The sequence below is a fragment of the Balearica regulorum genome, chromosome 5 (assembly GCF_011004875.1).
Source record: "Balearica regulorum gibbericeps isolate bBalReg1 chromosome 5, bBalReg1.pri, whole genome shotgun sequence".
Taxonomy (NCBI): domain Eukaryota; kingdom Metazoa; phylum Chordata; class Aves; order Gruiformes; family Gruidae; genus Balearica; species Balearica regulorum.
Window position 1 is genome coordinate 67,362,246 of NC_046188.1, and position 20,675 is coordinate 67,382,920.

The following is a 20,675-nucleotide window of genomic DNA, read 5'->3' on the forward strand; positions in this document are numbered from 1 at the left end:
ATGAAACTTTCAGACTTGGTTAGGAAGATAAGCAGAATTCAGGGCTTTATTTATGGCTTAATGTTATCCAAGATACCTCTAAGGAGGTGCTCAAATACCTAAGACACGTACATATTGTTAAAATTTTACAAAGATACTTATTGGCTCTCGGTTGCAAAAACTGGAAAACTAATAACCACTTTATCCTGTGAACTTGCATATTTGTTGGTTTTCTTTTGTAGGTTACTACAGTTAGCTAAAGATGCTTCCAAATTTTCTGTACCCACTTCTCATACATTTATTTTCTTTTACTCGGTGTTTTCTGTTTTCCTAAAATTATATTCCTCTTCACTCTTTTCAGAAACTCCTTTATTCTCATTCTGTGCTTGGAAATGAGTGTACGTGCTTGCCCCGGGGCCTGCCTTCCATTCACAATTTTGCTAATACTGGACTTAACCAAGCCAGGTGAAGAACAGAAAGTCTCTTCTGGAGAAATGGGTGGGATATGTGTAGGCCGGGTCAGCCAGTGGCTGTGAAGCTGCTCTGGGCTAACAAGCTAGGCATACTGTAGTGTCTGCTAATCATCAGCTGAGAAGGTCCAGGAGATCACCTGAAATCCATCTACCCCTTGGCTGTTGTTCTTCCTCTAAGAGCTCTGAGTGTGTTAATGGTTTCTCAGCGGCAGACAAAAGGAGGAGGAGAGATAAGGAGAGCGCATGGGTATTATTCAGTATGGCAGTACACGTGTGACTTGTTTTCTCAGGCTATCGCTTAGCACTTGTGCTACAATACTGTGCAGGAGGATTCTCTGGATGGACAAACAGTAACCAAGCAGCGCTAGCTTGGAAAGCAGTGGATCCCTCAATGCCTCCTGCATTTTTTTGATTCATGATCCAGAACAGGCTCCTTTGGCTTCATGGTGAGAATGGACCCTCAAAGCATGACTCTCCCATCATTCTCTCTCATCATACAGTCCTGTGTTTAATACTACTTCCAGCTAACCTTCATAAAAAATATATATCTATGTTTGCAGAGGAGTAGGAAGAAAAGATTTTGCTAAGATATAAAATGCATTTGATGTGCTAAAAGAGTGAAAAAACTCAACAAGCAAAGAGTGTTGACATATCTTATCTCAGTTGTCAGAAGTGGCTTGTGAAATACAGTGAGATGAAATCCATGCTCTACATATGGACAGTACAGACATTTCTTGAACGTATTCAAACTTCATTAGGCAGCCTTCAGAGTCGCAATAGGTGCTTGCTGTGACAAATGTAAGTAGGTTCTTCCTTTTCTTTCAACTTTTTAACTTTGTTATTTCTTTCCTCTCAACCTCCCTATTCTCCTGTTCTACCCTACTTTCTGACAGCCTGATTTTTGTTGCCTTTCTGTACCTGTAATGATTATAAGCTAACAGGGAAATGAAGTGGTATCTTAGAGCATCCCTGTTTTGTTGGTTTTTTCTGACTTTTTCCCTTAGAGAGTTAGGCAGTATCTGGACACAGAACACAACACCCTTTCCAAATACTATCTAAGGACGGAAAAGCAGTCAACAGAACACTGAATTGAAGTGACACGGAAACTAACAAAAAAGTGTTAGGTAGGCACACGAGTGTAGAGCTGAAGTTATGCCAGTGCCAGTTAATGAGTTTCCAATAAGGTATGCAGATGGTATTCAGGAGGGCCGTGCCTGCAGGGAGTGTAGGTCCTAATATGCATCAGCAGCTTCATGAAAGAAGATGCAGAAACATTTGTGGGACAAATGGATTGTTAAACCTGGTGCTACTGGTGGAGAAAGAGCTCTTTTACCTCCATCATTTAATTAAAAATGTTCTACTTCAGTAGTTTGTTCTACATAGGAAGTTTGTTCTACATAGGTAGTTTTTGCTGTGGGCTTTAAGATGTAAGATACTGGCCTCAGTGCATGTGATAACATTGCATCAACAACGAGCCTGTTCTCCAGTGTGCCCAGGCAGATCTTTCATTCAGGACAAAGGAAGTGTGGTTTGTGTTAAAGATATAGTTCAACTTTCATAATAAAGCAAGTTGTGAATGATGAATGAAAGCACTTATTGAGCTGAAAGTACACACACCAGATTGAGCAATGTTGATCTTTGTGCAACAATCAGCTGAGTAAGAGAAAGCAGGGGCTGAGTTTTCGACTGTCTCAGTTTGACCTTCATTTTGTACTTTTTTTAGCTGCAAATTGTTAGGCAGCCTAACATCCAATTGTTAGGCAAATGACTGCTGAAATTTTGCCTGTTACTTACTCGACAGTGCAAAAAAGGTAGATATGCAAATTGCACTCACAAAAGGAAAGGCCAGTCTTCTGACAATATAAGCAATAAAGTCCAGTTGTATAAATTGTTATGCAATCAACATGATTATTCAAATTGTTAATTTAGAGGGAAAGATTCCATACTCCCTGGCTGACTCTGAGGCATTTTCCCCTCCTTCTTCTACCACCTCACCCCCCTTAATATTTTTCTTTCTACGAAATCAAACACTGTCTTTTTAGTAGATTATTTACCATGAAGAAATACCTTGATTGGAATTCAAGCTGAATCAGATTTTAATGTATGAGGAGTGTTTGAAACAGATTTTCAAATGGCATAGCAACACAAAGGTAATTCACAGAGGCGTGTGTTTAAAATAAGGGGCTAGTTTATAGGAAAATCCGGAATGTGGGCTGGAACGTGTTCCAGAATTCCACCCTCTTGTCCTGGCTACACAAACAATGTGACCGAGGCCTGCCAAGAGTTGTCATGTTTAAATAGAGAGAGAGAGAGAGAAGGAAAGTGGCAAGAATTCCCTCGGCACCATAATCCCTGCAGCCTTGCTACTTAGCACTTTTAAGAGAAAGGCGGATACAGGAAGCAAGAATAAGACATAGCACACTCCATCTCTTCTCTCCGATAAACATTGCCTAGAATTCCATCTAATCTGAGAGAATAAACATTTTCAAGGCTTTTCTCTGAACATTTGATCTCAGTGACTTGAGCAGTTCACTTTTATTTTTTTTTTTCAGTCCTCTCCACTTTTCCACTGAATGCCACAGTGTCAGCTTTGCACATCTTGCACTCCAAGACATAACTTGAAAACCAAATCCTGGGGTCTTTAATCAGATGAAATCCTATGAACTTTAACAGGATATTGACTTTAGAAAAACTACTAGGCTTAGCATTGTCACTGCAGCTGAGTTGACAATTATGGAAAGAGTTAAAGAACCTATCACTAAGATGATGACGGTTGCATAAGTCTTAACCTATGTAGAGCTAAATTCCTCACAAGGCAATTTGAATTGATGGGCTTTTATAACCGCTCAGTCAGAAATGAATACATAAGGCACTGGCACAAAAACGTCCATCCCACCCGGAGGCTGGCAGGTATCCCTGTGTTTTGAGGTAACCAAATTTTTTTATGAACTGTCTGCCTCATTTCTAATTGAAATGAAAGGAATGGTTTTATGGACTTCTTTAAAAGCTTTTGTAAATTGATTGGCTGCCCTTTAGCATTACGAAAACTGTGTTTGGGGGATGTAGCCGGAATTCTTTTTATGGGCTGTGGCAGTGAATGACTGAAGGTTTAGAAGATTTGACATTTTCCTTTTAATGCTCTCCAAAAAGATGCAGACCACACCACAACTGCCCCCTGTTTTCCTACCTATATGGTAGGTTTGCCACCCACTGCGTTCTTCACAAAATTTTCATCAGCTTTTTCCATTAACAACGTCAAATTTCTCTTCAGACCGGGATGTACTGATCGGTCAGAGTACTTACATAGGCAGAAGTTATTAATACAGAGTCTCTCTTGAGAATGAGCTTCAAATTCACACAGGGAATGGCAGATCTTTCTCTCTTGTTTGTATGTGCCTCAATTATGTATGTCTTCAGTCTTGCCTGGGGCCTTGAGGTTGTTGCTATCTTCTAAATATTCGCCTTTCTACTGCTACTTTTTAATGGAAATACAGGAGACTGGGGAAATCTGGGTCTGTGATGGTTTTTACTCTAGACTTAGTGTTAGAACAGATACTCTTGCCTTTGCTTTTCCATCTATAAAGTGAGAAAACTAGTGGCCAGCTTCCCAAAAGCTGTTGCTAGACTTAGGCAGCTAATGCTGTAAATTATGAGAGACACTGAGTAAAAGGCAATCGGTATGCTAAGCATTGCATAGCTATTAATCTCCAGGCCAGGTTTTTCAAGGAGCTGAGCACTCAGCGGTTGTTGTCGACTTCCAGTTCAACTCCTAAAGGAAATGCCAAAATAATAAAAACTTCTGCTGGAGGCCTAGTGCTCCAGGGAATCTAGTCATCTGATTTGGAGATGCACGTGGGCAATTGAGTTCTTCTGAATATCTGGCCCCTAACGGCTATATTTAAGTTTGGCACATCCTTCTTACACAACTGGCATATTAAATATTTTGAAAGGCTCTGCTTTCATTTTATTCTGAAAAGTAATGTTTAAAATACAGGCCTTGAAATATATTTTCTTCTCTTTTTGCTCTCTGGGAGACCAAAGTCTCCTATTTATGAACTGAAGAGGCCATTACCGCCTGCAGTTTCCCACTCAGTTCTACCAATATGCCTGCATCCTGACCCGGGGGGTAGGAAGTAGTTTGTTCTTTACGCCCAGTCAGTCCTTGGCCTCTCTCCTGAGCTATCAAGAAGCAGTTTTTCTCATGCAGTATTGCCGACTAGTAACCAAATTGAAGCAATGGAATGGCTTTGCACATGTATTGTATGGTGATGACTTCAGATTGTCAAGTGAAAGTCTCCAGAACCCATTAACAACATTTTGAACTAGTCGATACCCCTCAAAATAACTTTAAAGCCTTTTTGTAAGGCAATTGGTTGTGTCTTAGTCTTCCCTGTTTAAAACCAAAGCACAGAACAGTGTTGTATGGCCACTGTCATAAGCATCTGAATATTAGTTGCCATGCATAACTTGGTCTATCCGTAGTAAATTTATATACAAATGCTGTTTCAAAGGATCCGATTTTTTTTTTCTCCTCTGTTTTGCTGTTGTAAATGAAGCAAGTCAGATGAATATATAACATGGAACTGTAACCACTACTAGACTCTTGCTTCTATTAGGTTTGAAGTTGTTTGCATTTGTTTTGTTTTGCAAAAATGGACATTCCGAGTACTCAAACCCTCGAATATTTGTTAGGAAGAGCCTTTGTTACGCCTGTCCTCGGTTGTGAAAGCACTTCATGCTTTCACAAAAATGATCTATGATGATGAACTATGAAAGCTATGACTGATGCTGAGAAAGGCGAACAAGTTAAACTTGTTCTTAAAAACTCCCCCACTCTTCTGGGAAATCGGGACCATTGCATGACATATAGTAACATATATAGTAGTATATATGCTGCTGTATTACCTAGATACAATGGAATGAAAGGATGTCCTATCCTTTTTTTCTTTTAATTTCTTGTATTTTAACACACTTTTTTTTTTTTGTGAGAGATTTATATGGATTAAATTGACTTGCCATTCTGTTGGCAAGAGTGTTTCTTCCTATATTTAATCTTCCTTAAAGCTGCTCATATTGTTATATTAGGCATGCCTGTTACTTTCGTTTTGAGTGCGGAGAAAAGGGCAGCTGCTTTAACAGTTGTCTTTTCTGTTACAGTCTTATCAGAGGAGCTATAAAAATATGGATGTCTTTATGCACGATTTCGTAACCATGAATAAGCTTTGTGCTGCGCTGATTCCTGAGAAAATGAAAATTGCCACCATAGCGCTCAATGTTGTCAAGAGCACATGTGTGTACATGTGCACACAAGTACACGGTAGACTAGAGAGAGGTGCTGCAAATGCACCTAGTAAGTCTTCCTACATACGTAATATGTCCTTTAGGTGGTGCCATTGTGTTTTTTTAAGATAAGATTGCATGCTCAAGAAAGTGTAAGACACAGTAACAGAAAGGATGCAGTGCACAATACATCCTTATACCCTAAAGTGACTCGGAAACATCTGAGTGTACAGAGTCATCCCCACATACAGGATGTAATGTCGCTAGAGTAAATATAGAGCGGCTGATGTCAACAATGAAGAAACCAAAAGCCAAAAGAAGAATGGCAACTTGAAATAGCCAGGAGTCTCTTTTTTTGAAAAAGCTTTGAGACATGGTTCAGCTTTTAAATGTTATTGTCAGCGAGGAAGGAAAAGTGAAAAAGCGGAGGGAAAGATATGTAGTTATTAACAACGGCTGTGATCCGTGGAGACTGGATTTGAACTGCCAGGCAAGGCTAAACATATCCAAAAAGTAAAGTGTTTGGATATGTCAGTTGGGTTCACGTGGCTCTTGTTTGATGATGAATCATGAGGAATCTTAGAAATATGCAGAGAAATGTCAGGGTGGGTCTCACAGCAAAAGCAAAATATCTTTCGTCCATATTTTGCTGCTAAGAGGGCAGGCAGTGTTGCTTCATGGCAGGGGATGGAGTAGAGGAAGTGGGAGACCAAATGCCCTGGCTGGCTAGTTGCTCACTGTGCTTTTTTTTTTTTTGATACATCTTCTAAACTCCCCGTGCTTCAGTTCATTAAGCCCCACAACACTGCTTCGATTTAATGTATTTTAGATGCTTTGAGAATGTTGGATTAATGGGATAACATACATACAAAGTGTTGCTGTTGTTGTTTACATATTGTTTAGACGATGTTTTCTTAAAAATCAAGGCACCCTCTGTCCCATGTTTTCTCACTACATACAGGTCAGAAAAGCACAAAAGTGCTGTATGTCTGAAACATTTCCAGCAGCTTCCCTGGACCTGCTTCCAAAGCTCATTGAAATCTTGTTAACAGAACACTCTACCTCCCTCTGATACCTCACACTGCAAAACAGCTTTGAAGGCCTAGACTGAATAATGAAGGAAACAAGGGCATCTGGGGTCCATTATTTACCCCATTTCATAAGGCGCTTCTACAAAGTCTGCTGCCTGCCTTTTCAGATCCATGACAGAAATAAATACAAAGCCTGGAAAGAGCGAGCAAGTCAGCGTTGTCTGCTGCCCTCTCCACTGCCCCCCTCCCCTTTTCTTCCTGTTTCACAGGACACATTTGTTTCATCTCAGCTAAATGTAGTTCTCTTTCTGCCCAAGACACTTGTTCTTTCCCCTTCACAGATTGTTTATTCCAAAGAACTCTTTTTTTGCTTGGGAAGATGTCTCAGACACCTTTGGGTGTTTCTAAAGGAGAGTGGTGTGAAGCTACGCCAAGATTTTTTTTTTATTATTATTTTTTGTTCTTGTCAAACCAACAAGGACTTGAAGTCTTGAAATGCGAATATGGCCACGCTAGGAAAACACATGTGAAATGTCAGTAAAGTGATTCTCATCTCAGTGTGCTAATTCACAGGAGGGTATTTTAAAGTAATGAGAGTAATCTGAAATGTTAATGTATCCAAAAGGCTGGAGCTGTCGCAGAGGGAACAAGTTGTGGAAATTTTTGTAAATTCTAGAGTGCCTAAGCATTTTTAAAAGGGCTGGCCCAAACTGTCTTAACATTTCTTGTGAAAATAAACTTCCTGCAAAGCTGGTTTTCCAGTGAAAACCTTTCAGAATGCTCAGTCTAGAGCACTTTCTCTAGGCACTTAGCAGGGCTAGTATGGGTAAGTATCTGGGTGGCTACACAGTCACAGAGGAACTGTAAGTTGCAAACAATTAATTTCAGAATTTTTTCTGTCTTAATTTCAGAATTTTTTCTGTCTATGCTTTTTTTTCTGACTAGATGATAATTTCTACTAATTCGTTAGCTGCCACAAGTTGATGTAGTTGTCTGTATAAATACTTGCATCTGTGGCTTCTATCCACAAACTTTCAAGGGGTTATCGGGGGGGGGGGGGGGGCAATTATTTGCAAGCTAAACCCTGCCCTTATTAAGGTCCTTTGCAAGAACCGTCACTAAAGCCCCATAGTTTTGGTTTGGTTTTTTTGTTTTGTTTTTTTTTTTTAATTTACCCAGATAGGACATCATCTTTACACGCTGCTTCCACTTTTTCCACTTTGAGTTAGTTGAACTGTGACAGTTCCCAGTTGAGTTCATTTCTTAAGTAAATGAATGTCTGCAATGCATCTGAAATGGACTTTCTTTTTGCAGCAATTCAGAAATTGCAATGATGTTATTAATGGGTCAAAAAAGGGCTAGAACAGGATGAAAAAAATGGGAGTGCTTTGGATAATTAGTTATTTAGTAAGCTTCTAAAACTAGTTCTAATAACAATTTATTTTCAGGTCTAAAAAAGAAGCCTAGACAGTGCACATCCTGAATTGTAGGGCTGCTACAGCCTCTGCTGTTTAGTCCCAGCCATTCAAGCCATTTTCAAAATGCAGTAAGGTTTGTGTTTCAATCTCCCTGCCTATTGTTCAAGGAGTAAATGATCTTGTGTTCTTTAGGATGGGATCAACTTTACGGGACCTTATGTGCCTGAAACGTCATCCAGAATTAATCTCTGAGGTGCAGAGACTGTTGCTGATTACTTTTAAGTGCACAAAGCTGCTTCCTGGTTATATTTATAAAACTAATGGGTGACTTTTTTTCCTCTCAGAGAAAATGATAAATCTCTGAGTTCACCAGCATGTGTTTCACGGACAGTTACCAACCTGTGATCATGTGCATATCATCTAAATAAGAGACAGAAAAAATCTCCCAGAAACAGCATGAGTACCATTTATCTTCCTACGATAATAATTTTAGGTTTAGTCAACAAAGTATCTCACAGGATATTTAGCTGACAGCCCACACCACCAGCCTCTGCTGAATCATCATCATATTACATGTGCCATTCCTTTTTTTTTTTTTTTTTTATATTAGAGAGCCCATTGCTTTGCCACTAGAGTAACTGCGAGGCAAAATAATGAGTCATTCCTTTTTTAAAAGCAAACTGAAAATTTATGTTTAATTCAACCATAACATCTCTTATTTGGGTCTCAGGCCTCTGAGGTCCTACATAAAGATTTACCTGTTTTCAGCAACATGCTACCCACCAGTCACTGTTTCTTTATAACAAGTCCCAAAGAGAACCCAAAAAAGGTAACACTTTCTGCCAAAACAGTACTCCGTGTTCTGCTGCCTAGGTTTCTTGCACAGACAGGAGAAGTGGAAGATTTACCAAATACTTGTTCTCAACCAAAAGCTTTTTGTTATACCTTTGCTACCATTTTGGAGGTGTATGTGAAGGCTATTGATGTGAGCAATGCAAGGTGGATTTAAAATGCTGTTAATTCATTTCTTGCCATGGAAGCTAAAAGAATGCCACAGGCTGCACAGGTGAAAAATGAATGCTTACAAGTTAGCGAGGCTGACTTGGACAGGGGACTATAATATTCCAGGTTCTGATTGCAACCTTCTTTCATATTTGCAGGGAAATTTGCCTCTTTCACCATACTTACGGAGCAAGAAGGGTATGTGAAAACCAGTTAGTGATTATAGGCAAAGCTCTGTGGAGATGCTAGGCATCATTCCTTTGATCAAAACCTGTTGGACAGCACAGACAGTTAAATCCCGAAGGTGGTTGTAGTATAGCTGTAGTTATATACTTCTTGCTGCTCTGACTTCTCTACATACCTTCTCAGATACAGCACTTGCTTGTTAGGCTGAAACTATGTGGTGGCGAGTACCACATGCTTTGCAGGCATTACTGTGTTATTGCCCAGTAACTGCAGTTGCTAGACTTTGAAACCAGTGGGTTAACTAATGCTCAAGGGAGCTAAGCATATGTGGTGTGCTGCTGTCACATGGCCTTGGAGCTGTTAAGCGTGCGTGTGCTCCGTTCTTTATTAGTTTGGATTTCCTCGCAGCTCACAGCCTTGGTTTGCTCTTCATTTCATGGTTCCTCTCACGTTAGTTCCCTATGCTTTTTGTCCATTTAATGTCAGTTTCTGAAATAACTTGGTCTTGCTTGCTGGATTTCGGTATGCTCCTTGCTTGTTTCCTCATATCTGCTATTGTCCTCCTTGTCCACTGCCTATTTATTTCTTTGTTCTATTCATTTTAAATGAACTTCATAGTTTTTGCAGTTTGAGCCTGCTTTTCAGAAAAGACAGTAATGGGCTACTGACAAAAGCCCTGAGAGTTCTACAGTTTTCAGTTGTGTCAATAATTTGTTCAGATTCATTCATTTTACACCCTATGGTTAAGAACTGGTGCAGCCCAAAAATGTTATGAGTGTTACTTGTCTTGCCTTGAGGTACTTGGGTAGGAACAGCAATACTATTGATTACTATGATCAAAGAACACTGCTAAGAACTCATCTTGTCTAAATTCCTGCTTTGGGAATTACCCCTCCCTGCAGTGTAGTTAAATAGTTCAATCTATTAGTCTCAATCTTCTTCCATGTTAAATGGAGAGAATACTAATTGCTAAGTTATCTCATGGAGTGTTGTGGGGGCTAATTAGTGCTTGGAAATGAAAAGATGCTGTTTAAACACCACAGGGACCAAGAGAGAAAACAGTGACGTTGGCTGGATTCATCCCGAAAGTGATGGCTCCATCACACTTACCTACAAGTTTTTCTGTGTCCTTTCATCTTGGGAGACACTTGTGTACCCACCAATACAGGTGGATGGATGCGGGGGAGAGAACTGGTTGAGAGTTTAGTGAAGTGGGCAGCAGGAGGAGGGAAGAGTTTAGTCATCTGTCAAATTAGTAATACTCAGTGTGATCTGAACTGTTGTACATCCTCCTCCTTTCACAGCACACCTGATTTGGCCCTGCCATGGTAATATGAGGGGTTTTTTTTAAAAAATAAAAATTAGAAGCTGCAACAATGACACAAGTTGTTTACTGGAGCTATTTTTAAACTTTCTCTTGTCCTTCTCCTTCATGATCTGCCTGCTCCTTCTCTTTTATCTCAGGCTTCTGCATCTTTTCTAACCACACATACATTACCCCATCCTTAGAGTTTCCCTACCCTCTTGTCCATGTCCTATTCTTAATCCTCCTTCTAGCATTTTCCAGTTCCAAATTACAGGTTAATCTTGTGACTCTAATCATCCTACATGTCCTTAAGCCTCCATCTCCTGTTTTCCTTGCAGAGTTATATAGCGTGATGTATTCATCATGCACCCCTGATGTGCTGTTTGCCCAGCAGTTCACGCTTGCCAAAATAGCATCTGATTATTGCAGACTTTGAGATATTGGATGCAGGATTAGCTAGATGGCTGAATGATTAATGAACCAGGCTCACAACCACATCTTGTTAAGACTGAGTTTATCAAATCCATAAGGGAGTTGCTCAAATCCATTATTGTGGATCATTTTTCCTTCCTTAAAAAAACCCACCCCTCTCTCCCTGTTGCTAAAATATTTATTACCTGGTCATATCTTACCTCGTCTCTTGTATCTTCTTCGTCTGCTTTAATGGCCAATTTCATCATCATGTCTGTGTGTCCCTCTTGAATTATTGTGATTATTTTTTTTTTTTTTCCCATCTTTATCACAGAAAGACCTACCATATCTAGATCTATGGTCATTTCTAGTTACCTTTCAAATCTTCTCAGGCCTGTTTCTTTGCTTTGCTTTTTGGTGTGGTCTCCCTCTCCTTTTTGCACTGTCCTTCTAGTGCCTGTCATGGCTCGCAGCTGCCATGTGCCTTCTCTGTAAAATTTCTCTTTTTCTTAGTAGTGCCTTGGAACCAATACCGCTTTCAATTTTTTTTGCTCCCATTTTATTACTTTTACTAGTAATCTCCACAGGCTTCTTTCTGCAAATTCCTGTGGCGTGATCTGTCTTTTATTCTGTAATAAACTCTTGCTCATGTAAGTGGTTCTAGTAAATGTCATCTCCACAGCCTGCAAAGTCCTGATGCAAAGAACTGATTTTGCAACACGTATGCACGCACAGAGTGACTATGTACATCATTCGCAGGTCCTGGCCTGTATAACATTGTTAAGTACATGGGCCTAAGCATAGCCTTATGCCTGCCCATCAGCTATGATTTCTGTGAGCACTTAGCAATGGTTTGAATTCATCATATTTGAAAGTGCCCTTCAGTTCTAAGGTCTTCGTCCTGGTTGTCTGTGCTTAAGGTAACATACTCTTAACTGTGTGAAAGGAACCATAAACTCAACTGTGTTACCATCATAAACCTTTTATCTTCCTCAGTATCTTTGTAGAAAGATGGTGTGCACAATAAAGAGTCTATAGGATAATTATGAACCAGAAATAATGAAAGCACCAACTTGCACGGGTCAGAGTCCCTGTAAATCCACAGGGGTAATCATGTAGATGCTCAGCAGCATGAAGAAGATTGTGCAAGGCAACCAAATGTCATAACGTGAAACAATACCTGTATGTGCAAGCTGTGAAGTGTTACAAATAATTGGATTATAGCTAACAGCAGTTACCTGCACTGAGTAGGAATCTTGTGTCCATAATGAGTTTAAGCAGGTATGTGTAGTAAGCAGGTGTTTTCCTATAGGCACATCTCACATGCAAGCATGTGTTGCTAGATGTACCACAGATCTGACATTCTTCTTAGTGAACTTGGGAGAAGAATGAGGTGGAAAAGGGAGGGGGAGCAGAAACCAATCAAAGAAAGCAATACTTTTTATCAATCATATTTGATGCTATTCTTTCTCTCTCTTCCATCACTTTGATCTCTCAAATAAAACTGATACTTTGGCCACTTTCCAAACTCTTAGCTTTGCAGTCTGAGAGGGCTCTGGGTTAGCTGCTGAGGGTATGTGTTTGCAATTATGCATTTGAAAGTATTTTCCCCTCCGCTGAGATAACATTCTTTTTGTGTTACCACACACTTCTGCTGTCTCGTTTTTCTTCTCCCATGGCACTGTAGGCTGAAAGGCCTCACTGCGTTCCCCCTCCTCCCCCGATCTTTGCAACTGATATCTGAATAAAATACTTTACTCTGCTGGTATTTAACCTGCTGAGCCTTTCACTTTCTAGCTGTGAAACACACAAAAAGGGTATCGTGCAGAAACATCCTGGCAGTTTCATTTCTTAATATGCCTCCAAGGTAAGGCAAGATTGAACAGGGGTGGGAAAATTTATACTGATGTTTAGGATCTTCAGTGTTTTAGTTATAGATTAACATTCTCCAAAAACAGCTTTAGATTTAATTTTCCAACCAATATTTTTCCATACAAGAGAACAAATTAGAAAGCTTTTCTTTATTGTTTACCTGGCTGTAATTCAGTGGATGAAGTTTGTAGGACTAATGAGCTGTCTTTTATAGGTTAGATAGAATTTTGGGGTTTTTTAGCTGATAAATTTTGGCTTCACGGTAATGTATATATGGAATTATGTCAAATACTAGCATAAGAAGATAGGGTCTTTTTGTAATCCCTGACAAATAACCAAGTTTCTTGAGTTGAATAGCAAAATTCTGTGTGACCCTATGAGCCCTTTACACTGCAACCTGTTCTACCACGCTTGAGTTGTCTGACCTTGGACTTGCTCATTGTCGTCCAAGAAGGAAATACTATTTCTTCAAAAAACACATTGCATTCAGTATCATCAAGAAACATTCCCTAAGTGTAATTTAAACCCTATATATGGAGTACAGCATTCAATAGGCTTAAAGTGATTGGGGTCAATAAGAATTTGATCATTACTATCTTAGGTTTAATGTAGCACATTTCATTCTAAGTCTCTGTGAAAATTAAACATGTGGGGTCCAATGCTATGGTAATCCTTCCCTCCCACTGACTTTGAAAGTTGGTTATACATGCACTCTCCCTTTCCTACGTGTGTGTGTGTGCTTGCAGCCACATACACCCACACACGGGATTTCAGAAGAGTAGCTGCCTCGGTGAGAGATGCATCCTGTTTGTTTCTGTCTAGCAAGAAGGAATCCTGTAGGATGGTGCTTGGAGAGTGGAATTGTTCCAAGTGCTTAGCACTGAAACACCCGAACATTTCCTGGTTAGGCTAAAGCTGAAACCTTTGCAAATCTTTCTAGATTTTAACAGAAGCAAGGCAGACTTTTGCAGGCCTGCAGATACCTGGGACGGCATATAGACTTCTCCATTCTTTTATTTTGCGAAGAACTCACAGGGGGGCTTAAAGTATTGTGTGAAATAAAACTACTACTCCAAATGAAGTTCCCAGCTAAATATCCCTGATATTAATGGCAATGTATATCCTAAGCGATGGCAGGATTCTATAAAGCTAAGACCTAACGTCAAAATCTTATGCTAATGACTCCCAAGTTTGTTTTTTGATCATGATCAACTCTTAACGATTTCCAAGATCCACATATACCTTTACATCAAACTTTACACTGAAACGCTGTAAAGGAAACATAAATCTTATTGGCTTAATGCAGGTCTGCAGGCCAGCTTGGCATAAGGATTATTCAAGTGATAGTCTTCGTGACTTGGACCCAAAAGTAGTAATGCAGATGGAAAAATCAAAAAATAAAATTCTTAATAAATGGCAAAGTTAACTCTGAAACACTTGTAGGACATGGAAATGGCAGTTAATTAAAGCATAAACTTTTTCCTGGTCATATTTCTTCTTCTACTGTTTCACCCAAGTTGTGACATGCTTCGTTACTACTAACATGTTACAACTCTTCTCTAGCTGAGTAAGACAAATCTCTCTCTAGTCAAAAAGGCATTTCAGAGAGCTAAGGACTAGCTGACTGGGGCCTTGGTGCCCAATCTTTGCGCAGAATGTGTTCAGCAGCTACTGACACTCACTAGAATGTATCCTCTTTGCGCTGAAGTCCAGAGTCGGTCTTAATTGCCTTAAGGAAAGCACAAGGCTGAAAGGGAGTCAACAGTGCTGAGTACTAGGCAGCATCTGATCTTAAAAGGTAACCTTTTTGTGCATGAGGATATCTTGTTTTCCATGTCACTCAGTCTGGGGTGAAAATGCAATACTGGATGAGTAAATAGCTCTAAAATACCAGCCATTTTGAATTCACATTTCACAGGGCTGGTTAGTCACATCTGTTAAAAGGCTTAGACTTGCTTTGCTGTAAATTGGTGTAGTCAAAGGAGTTACGCTGACTTACACTAATGAAGGATCTGTCCTCTTGCATGAACCTGCAGCCTATTTCCGCTTGATCTCGGCACTGCGGCAGTCGCATTTACGGTATGCCACATGATAAAGGACACGATGCTGGGTGTCACTGAGCCTCCCCTCCCCCTGTTTCTGACTAATGTCTTTTCAGTGTGGGAGCAGAATCCTGATACGCGTGACACAAGCAGAGTACGTGGGAATTAGTTCCATTAAAGCCATGCCATATGGCTCGCAGGGTGCTCTGTGATACCACTATGCTGCTTGACAGTCTTCCCCTATGGATGGGATCAGCGCATATTCCCTGATTTGCACTCTTTTTTAGTGTATCAAACAGGGACAGACTTTTAATTAAAAATGACATCATCACGCTGCTGCTAGCTCGTTGCAGGCAGTCCACATATTAATGCTGCTTGTTTCAGTTTTCAATGATCCTATTATGAATTGTAACCTCATTACACAAACCTTGCTATACAGTGGAATTTCAAATGGGGTTTTGTGGTTTTTAGAACTTAAACAGCTAGAATAAGCACAAAGGCAGTTGCGGTCAGGCAGCTTCCTCTCTTACCGCAGCAGTTGTGGAGATGCCATTCCAGTGACCACTGTTTCTACAATGAGTCAGTTTCATTTTTAACAATCTGACTCAGTTCTCTTCAAAGGGGGCAGCATGTTATTTCTGCATGATTTTTGTGTGCATGACTCTGTACAAAGGGGTCAGTGCCAACTTAACCCTTTGGGATCCAGCTTGCTGGAGCAGCCTGGATTCTCCTGGTTGCAGGGAGGTGTGCTCCCTACTGCAGCATTTGGGCTGCTGAGCGTACGTCTGTTTTGCCAAACAAGCCCCATGTTTTCAGCCATCAGAAAACATGGTGTTAAGCACAGCTACTTCCACCAGTGAGCCAACACTCTAGGTGAGCGCCGCTGCAGCCTTTGCCAGAAGCTCTTGCAAGGAAGCTGAGGTTAAACCGTTGCCTTTTTGAAATGAAAGCATGAAATAAAAGTGCACAGATCTCCCAAAAAGTAAAAAAAAAAAAGAAAACCCAAACAACCAACAAACCAAGTAAAAAAGGAAGAAAATATAAATAGGCTAGCCAGTGGCAAGATGTAGTCCAGTTGTTTCTGTGCATGGTGCGTTATGAATCTGTGAACCCCTGCAAATAACAGCCAGTCACCTTCTAGAATCAATGATTAAGTAAATAAGAGTTTATGGAAGTTCAAGCTTTACCCAGCATTCAGCTGCAAGCTCTTAAAGCTCATTCATGTAAATTTTACAAACAAGGAATGCAGCAGTTTTCAACCTTAATGAAATATAAGAATGTCTCTTTCGTTCCGTATGACTCACAGTTTCATTTCAAAGTTTTTGAGCTTCTCTTAAGGTTATGGAGTGGTCAAGCGAAGCGGAACAGGGTTTTTGAAATCAGGAAGCCTGGGTGCTGTTTCATTCAGAAAAAAAAGGGAGAGAGCGAGAGAGGGAGGGAAAAAAAGCCCTATTCCTGTGTTTGATTGAAAAATAAAACTGCTGCTCTCAGTGAACCTTTGAAGTCCCCCAGCCCAGTAATTGTTTCACGACATTTGCAGCTTGAGGCAGCAAGAATGTTTGTGGTTGTTTTAAAGGCATCTGAGTGTGGATTCCATATGGTTTATTTTTATTTTGGTTTTTTCTAATTTTTTTTCTTCCCCACTTGGAGCCTCAAGTTCTTGTGCGTTGTGCGTTGCCCGATACCCTGTCCCAGCCTACTCTATTTCTGCATGAACTGTCTGTGAAAGAACTGAGTGGATGCATTGTAGCCCAAAGATTGAAGCGTGCTTAATTCAGACAACATCTGTGAATGCCTGTTGAGGCAATAGTTGATTTTAGCCGTGCTTTATCGATACTATATTTGGAGTGTGGCTTACTAAACAGTGTACAGTTTGCTTTCCTGAACAAAAGACCTCTTCATATGGCCTATACTTAGAGCATGATACTCCAAATGCTTACTATAGAGCATAGTGCTTGCTGTCATGCTTTCAATAGGTAGTTTGCAGTAGGCCTGATAGTAAGCCATTGGAGTCAAATAAAGGGCCTGATTCACCACTGTGTTCCTCCGGTCTTAGAGCAGTGAAACTGTTTTGTTCAGCAGAACAAGCTGAATCAGATCCAAAAATTCTGAAAATATGTACTATAGAAACCAAAGAAATCTAAAGTCAATTTAAGACATATAAACTTGGAAGTGTCAAGCATACTTGCAACTCCCCCTCGTCTCCCTCTGCAAAAGACTGGCCATTATATACAATATAATAGGTAACACTATATGCATTGATTATGTGTATTGATAGGCTACAGTCCTGAGGTTATTTATAAATGACTGATTGCAAGTTGTCTTTTTTACTTTGCAAGACCAAATGCTGGAGGAAGTTATAATCAGCCAAATGCAGAGTTTTTTGCTGGGGCAACTGTTGTCTCTGATAACAGTGGAACTCATTCATTTACAATCAGAAATTATACTGAAGAGAAGCATTAACATTTTAGTCTAGTGTGGAACCAGTTGTAGCGACAGAGGAATTGAACCTAGTCTGTTCTGAAGAGTGAGCCAAACTAGAGGGCACTACAGGCTTCATCCAGAGTGGTCCTTTGGTTCCTTGAAATGACTAAATGACTTCCAGCTCTGTCTGATCTGCTTATCCGTGCAGCTGTGGTGCTCTCACTGGGGTGATACCGGTACACAGGCTTTAAGGCGAGAGACCTGCAAATGAAGGCTCTATGTCTACGTTAGCATGTAGGGCAACGTGACAGGAGCAGATCTACAGAGTAAACCAGCTGGTACTGAGGGCCAAGCGGTCCGCGTTGCAGGCATTGGGAGTGGCCAAACTGTGCTAGATGACGTAAAGGCCAGGGAAGGAGTCCTGGTACTGTTTAGTGTGCAACTGTAGATGAAGCCTGAGTGACCATAAATATAGTAAGAATGATTGCTAACCATAATGAATATCAGATGAATAAAGTAGTCAGATATGCGTTAACCAAAGAGACAGGAACATGAAAGTTCCTCTAACAAAAATGTTGTAAAAGCAAATTAATGTTTAATATGATTAATGTCCTTTATTCATGGCTATCTATTAAAGGGAACTCTGCTGTTGTTTTATGCTTTCACAATACATATGCTGTGTATTACCTTCATTCTAGTCATGCTGTCTAATTTAGTGAGGCCTGGAAAATTTAATTATGAAATAGTGGAGGAGCCTCTTAGAGGGAATCAGATGATCCTCAGAATCAATAGCAACTGCTGGTCTCAAATGACAAGCCTCCACTGTAGGTAATGGCTCTTGGATGACTTTGGTCAATAAGCAAATTTTTAAGTGCAACCATGTCACCTGTAGGCCTAAACTGTAAAGAAAGGAAACTGTTAAGGGACAGCTTCCCCTCTCCTCCAACCCTGCCCCCACCCTTTAATTCTGCATTTGCCAAAATTAAAATCTACCGTAGTTCAAGTATGACAGTGTTTCCAATACCAAGCATGATCCTCTCCGTCAACAGACCTCAGAATACTCAATAGATAGAAGTTCTTTAAGTTTCACCTCACCTCTGAGTGGACAAATTGGCTGAGTGCTAACTTACCTGTACACCTGGACAGAGAAAATGTCAAGAGATTTACCCAAGATTACATAAGAAAATTCTGACAGAGTCTAGAAATACTTCTGGCTTGAAAGACAGACTAGAACCCATAAAACCGAGCATAAAACATAGCAGTGTGTCTATGTTATGAGAAGAAATAACACGGCCAGCTAAAAGCATGATCCCAGAACCAATGCCTGTTTTGTTGGGACAAATTTCCTGAATAAGCACTAAACAGTTCCGAGACCTTGTATGCCATCTGAGCAGGGGGTATTTTTATCCAATGTCCTATACATATGAAGCACGTCATCCCTTCATAGAGAACTAATTATCTGATCAGTTGATCAGGGATTTATCAATGGAAAACAAAACTGAAAATCTATTGCCGCTTTGGAAATTCCATGCTTTGGTAATCTATAATGTATGAGAGCTTAACAAGAATGAGGGAAGCTGTGCGTTTCCACTGAGTACTGGAAAGGAGGATGTAATGCCCTAATGTGATACGGATTAAGACAGAGCCAGGCAGACGTAACTTCTATACAATGTACGTGTGGTCCGTGCACTCTGCAGTCATACTGAGGGTGCACTAGTACCTTCCGTAACTAAAGGTGGCACTCTGAAGCCTGACTGTGATTCAATGCTTTATTTTAGGAAAATAAATCGTACCTGTTTTGCTTAGATAATGAATTTGTAAGATCGAAAGCTGTCTGGATCAGACGTGAATACGTATCTGGCAAAAAATGAATGGTAGAGATCCTGATCTAATTCATATCTTTATTACTCTTAACTCACAGAATTAGAGGGTGATTTAGTTTTTGTAATCCTAGAACAGAATCTGTAGCTCTGATGCATCTTTAAAGGTATGTGGTAGAGGTTGAATGGCACTTCAAATGGGAATTAAAGAAAAAACATTAACATAAAAGTTCAGGGCTTTTGGAGCAGTCTGTTGTAAATGATGACAACATTAGATATTTTTGGAATGGTGGAGAAATAAGGTTCAGTAAGCGATTACAAGACTTATATACTACAAAGTGACAATTATGTAAGCACTCATACACTAATAATTGCATCAAAATTCCAATGTAATAGAGAATTTGGGGGTATTTATAACAAGGACTATGCAGTTTTGAAAACAAACTAGCATGTTATTAATGTTTAAGAAATGTAGGTTTATAAGAAAAAAAAAAAAAGAGACAGAAAGAAGGAATAAAATATCAGCCTTGTACATAATAATAAAAAGTGCCCAGGAAAGCCATCAGCATCAAAGAACAACTTGGTCTTTGAGTAACAGGAGTCAAAAATACTTGTCTAGCAGTTTTTGTGTGCCAAACCCACAATTCACTGAAGCTCTCCAACCCTGCCTTCTGAAACTGAGATCAAATCTAGGCTAAATTGTGGAATTTCTGTGAGCTCAAGGCAACTGTTACACTGATGAGAGGTGCATAAGGAGATAAAGGAGGCAAGTCCAAGCTACAGTTACTGAGCATGTGGAACACAACAGAAGCTGAAAATCTTTCCTGAGAAGTAGGAATATATGGAGGGGTTAGCCTGAGCTGGGCTTCGTGCCGCACTGCTAAACAGAGACTGAGGTAGCTCATCCAGACCTTGCTTGTCCTTTCAGCACTTGTCATTGAAAGGTTGCAGTTATAGACAGACACACAGGGTAAGAAATAGTTTATCATAACAGCAAATTAGGATCCAAGGCATAATTAACAGGACTAAATTATTGTCAGAAGACAAGCACTGGAGTTGTAACTTAAATTACAAAAATGTCCCAATGGAAATAGAATATTTGCAATATTATTACTTGGTGAATGTGGAATGTGCTAGGAAAGAATGGGTTGTGTTTAAGGGGTTTCATTCTACTAATGCCAATCACACACTTGCTACAAATTCAAAATTGCACTAGCATTTGTGAGTTAGGTATCCACAAAAGTCTGGTGCAGCCACTGGGCAATCAAATGTCCAGTGTTGACCAATTGTGGTACTGCTGAAGAGGGACTAGTTCAGTGGGCTGAGGTAGTCTTGAAGAGTAGGTTAGTTTGCTGGAGACTTCTGCTAATTATAGAGCAACAGTCTCATAATTGTATGTCTGACCTTATGTCCAAAGGAAAAACACATATT

General features: G+C 40.0%; 1 long non-coding RNA gene across 7 annotated transcripts in view; it reads left to right on the plus strand.

Annotated features, from left to right (window-relative positions):
- The first annotated feature begins 1,177 nt into the window (after positions 1-1,177).
- Positions 1,178-20,675, plus strand: part of LOC142602131 (uncharacterized) — a 194,375-nt gene continuing 174,877 nt past the window's right edge. For 2 of the 7 annotated variants that reach the window (XR_012835841.1, XR_012835845.1), the window contains exon 1: positions 1,188-1,250. This is a non-coding gene — a long non-coding RNA (uncharacterized LOC142602131). Of the gene's footprint in view, positions 1,251-14,634; positions 14,757-20,675 lie in introns of those variants that run through there. The other 5 variants (XR_012835852.1, XR_012835844.1, XR_012835846.1 and 2 more) reach the window with 5 other exon arrangements.